This window comes from Microtus pennsylvanicus, chromosome 11 (genome assembly GCF_037038515.1).
Source record: "Microtus pennsylvanicus isolate mMicPen1 chromosome 11, mMicPen1.hap1, whole genome shotgun sequence".
In the NCBI taxonomy this organism is placed as follows: Eukaryota; Metazoa; Chordata; class Mammalia; order Rodentia; family Cricetidae; genus Microtus; species Microtus pennsylvanicus.
Window position 1 is genome coordinate 36410532 of NC_134589.1, and position 4071 is coordinate 36414602.

The window sequence follows — 4071 nt, forward strand, 5'->3', positions numbered from 1 at the left end:
GATATGGGTACTACTCCTATAAGCCCAGCTCCCTAACAACAAAAAGACTCAGGCTTTATGGACAGGAGGATCAGAGGTTTAAGAGCATCCTTGTCATTCTTGGCTACGTAGAAATTAAAAAAAAAAGTGAGCAGCGAGGCAGACACAAGAGGAGCTCTGTGAGTTCAAGGTCAGCCTGTTCTTGTAAGAACTAGTTCCAGGCAGTGAGGACTGTTTGTTACACAGAGAAATTCTGTCTCGAAAAACCATAAAAAATTTAAAAAATAAAATGAAAGCCAACTATTAGATAGGGATAGTTTTCAATATTTGTTTTTTGTTTTTTGGAAACAAGGTCTCACTGTGTATTTATATAATCTTCCTCCCTCAGCCTGTCAAGAGTTAGGATGTAAGTTTAGCTGGGGTTTTTTTTCTTTCCAGTTTTTATAAACTCTTGAGTAGGTTGAAGTAGGTTGATAACTTAAGTCCATTCAGGAGCTCAAGACTAAACAGCAAACAATAGCAATAGTCTATGTCCAGAATAAATAAGATTTTAAAAATATTTTAAGTGTAGAAATCAGTGGGGGACACATACACACATCTCATATTTCCCAGGCTGGTCTTGAACTCACGCACCCAAGTAAGTGAGAATGTCCTTGAAATTCTGCTCCTCCTTCTACCTATCAGTGTTGGAATTACAGGCATCAGTTTTTAGGGTCAGTGACTCTAACCCAGGGCTTCATGCACGCTGGACCAAGTGTTGTTGTTGGTTTTGATTTTTTTTTAAGATTCACTTTTTTTTTTAATGTGCATGGGTGTTTTGCCTGCTTGTTCTGTGTACCGCATGTTTGTAGAGCCCCCAGGAGATGAGTCCTGTTGAACTGGAGATACAGACTCTAGTCAGCTGTCATGTGGGTGCTGAGGAACCAAATCCAGGTCCTCTGGAGGAGCAATCAGTGTTCTTAACTCCTGAGCCATCTCACCAGTCCCGAGTATTCTATTGCTTAAGCTACATCCATAGATCCTATTTATTCTATTTTTGAGATAAGGTTTCTTTCTGTTGTGTAGGCTGTTTCTAGAGCAACTGAGATTACTAATGCCTACAGACACACCTGGCTCGGTATTTTAAGTACAGAGCTTAGTAAGTCTCAACAAATACATCCTTATAATTTGAAAAGCCACAATCAAAGTATGGAATAGTTTCATCATTCCCCAAAGTTTCCTTTTGTTGTTTTTGAATCTTTCTGCCTTTCTGTTCACAGTCCTGAGTAATCTTTGCTTAGCTTTTCATTACTCTGGGTTAATCTTTTGTAAAACATCAGCTGGATAAACCATACACAATGTACTTGTCCCTCTCTGACTCATTTTGCTTAGGTTTTTTTTTGTTGTTTGTTTGTTTGATTTGTTTTGATTTTTTTCTTTTGAGACAGGGTCGCATGTAGCACAGACAGACTTACCATATAGCTGAGACTGACTTAGAACTTCTAATCCCTTTGTCTCCTCAAGCAAAACCCACTGAAGATCACAAGCAAAACCCACTGAGGATCACAAGCAAAACCCACTGAGGATCACAAGCAAAACCCACTAAGCCTGGCTTAAGCACAGTGTTTTTCAGATTCATCCGTGTTGTTGCATGTTCACTTAAGCTGCACTTGCTTTTGGTTCAATTCAGGCTCTCTTGTAGCCCACGCTAGCCTCTAACTTTGTATTGAAGGATGACTTTAAACTCCTGATTCTTGTCTCCCCCTTCCCAGGGCTGTGCTTATAGCAATGTACCGCAATATCCAGCTTCCGCAGTGCTGGGGATGAAACCCGGGGTCTCAGCCATACTAGGCAAGCATTCTTCTAAAACTGAGCTAGATCCCAATCCCCCGTCTTTCACTATTAACATTATCATTATTTTGAAACCAACCTTGCTCTGAGTTTCATCTTGGTCTGGAGCTCACTTTGTACAACTCAGTCTGGTCTCAGCCTCCTGAGGGCTCATGTGAGTTACCATGCCTGGTTTCATTTATAAACACATACACACATATACATCATATACATACATGTGACTATCCAGCTGTCCCAGAGCCATTTGTTGATGATAATCTTGTATTTGTATCTACTATTAGGAGACAAATCACTTAAAATTCTATAGCTTAAGACAGTAACATTGTCTCACAGTTTCCGTAGCCAAGAATCCAGCAGTGACTTTGCTTTGTGACTGAACCCAATGTTTTTCAGACATTGCAATCAAGATGATAGTCAGGGCAGAGGAGGAGTCATCAGAAGGTTGGAGAGGGTCTAAGACCCCACTTTCAACGCGATACATCCACATGCCTGGCACATTTAGTACCAGTTGTTGGCTGGAGACGTTAGCTCTGCACCACTTTGATCTGTCCGGAGAATTTATTGTTCCCTTCAGTGGTACAGTCATGCCAGACTTCTACAGGAGATAATAAATTTGTTGGACCTAAGCCACTGACTTTGTGGTTATTTATCATAGAATGGACAACCAATGCATTGGATGCGGATGTCGCTCAGTGGTAGTGTTTGGATAGCATACCCAAGGCTCTGGGTTTTATCCCCAGCACTAAAACGAACAATACAATGTAACAAACTAATGTCATAAAAGGCATTTTATCATCTTTTTTTCTTTGTGGGCACTTGCTTTGGCTGAGGGTAACTGCAATACTAAACTTTTCATTTCACATGTTGTGTTTTTAGTTATAAAAACTTTTTTGTTCCTAAATTTTATTTATGAATTAATACAGAACATTCCAGAGCAATATATTGTAATCCTCCTCCTCCTCTTCATCCTGGTTAATCTGGAAGTAACGCGGCTCATAGCTCTCTTTGCTGTTGGCAACAACACGCAACCAGTCTCGGAGATTGTTCTTCAAATATTTTTTGGTGAGATATTTCAAATACCTTTTGGATACAGGCACCTCGGAAGGCACCTGTCTTTTGCTCCTTTTGGTGGTCACAACCCCTCCGCCGAGATGCCCAGCTTTCCCCTTCACCTTGGTTCTCTCCTGGGGGACCTGCTCAAAGCTGGCAGCATCTATGATTCATCTTCTACAGGGCGGTGCAACCAATGGCGAACTTCGAAACCTGCTTTTATTTTTTTTTTCTGCACCTCTTCACCACAAGATTTTTCTCGGACACCATGGCAGCAGAAGAGGCAGAAAAGGGGGAGTATTTTTCTTTCTAAAAGCATATTATGTTTACTTACTCTGTGTGTGTGTGTGAGTGTGTGTGTGTGTGTGTGTGTGTGTGTGCTTGCATACACACGTGGAGGTCAGAAGACAGTTTTTAGGGATAAGCTCACTCCGTCCACCATGTGGAACCTGGGGACTGAACTCAGGTTGTCAGGCTTAGGTAGTAAGCACCTTTTACCCATTAAGCTATTTTCTTGGTCCTATATTGTATTTTTTCGACTCTAAAAGTAATTTTTCTTTTTTATGCCTTCCTTTTCTTACTTTAAGAACCTGAATATAATTATAATGGTTTTATCAGTATTGTCCATCAATTCTGTCTTTGACTGACTTCTCTCCTTTTAGGTTTTGTTGGTATCTTACTTCTTTTTTTTTTTTGGGTTTTTTTCGAGAGAGGGTTTCTCTGTGGTTTTGGAGCCTGTCCTGGAGCTAGTTCTGTAGACCAGGCTGGTCTCGAACTCACAGAGATCCGCCTGCCTCTGCCTCCCAACTGCTGGGATTAAAGGCGTGCGCCACCACCGCCCGGCTCGGTATCTTACTTCTTGCCATATATAGTTTTTTATTTTATTTTATTTTTTTTTAAATATCTGGCAGATTGTGACACTATTGAGTGTTGGGGGAGGTTGCTTGTTTGTTTCCTGACTGCCCTGGCTCGAAATAATCACACTGAAATTATATTATTTGCAATACTGTTTGGCCAATAACTTAAGTGTATTGCTAGCTAGCTCTTATATTCTAAACCAATCCACCTGTTAATTCATGTATCACCATGAGGTCAGACAAAGTTTTGCAGGCTCTGGCAGAGTCTGTCTCCTGCGGGCAGCTACATGGCTTCTCCCTGACTCTGCCCCCCTCTCTCTCATCTTATTTTTAAAGATTTATTTACTTATTAAGT

General features: G+C 40.8%; 1 pseudogene; it reads right to left on the reverse strand.

Moving 5' to 3' along the window:
- Positions 1-2723: 2723 nt before the first annotated feature.
- On the reverse strand, positions 2724-3129 carry LOC142831576 (large ribosomal subunit protein eL22 pseudogene; annotated as a pseudogene).
- Positions 3130-4071: the final 942 nt, after the last annotated feature.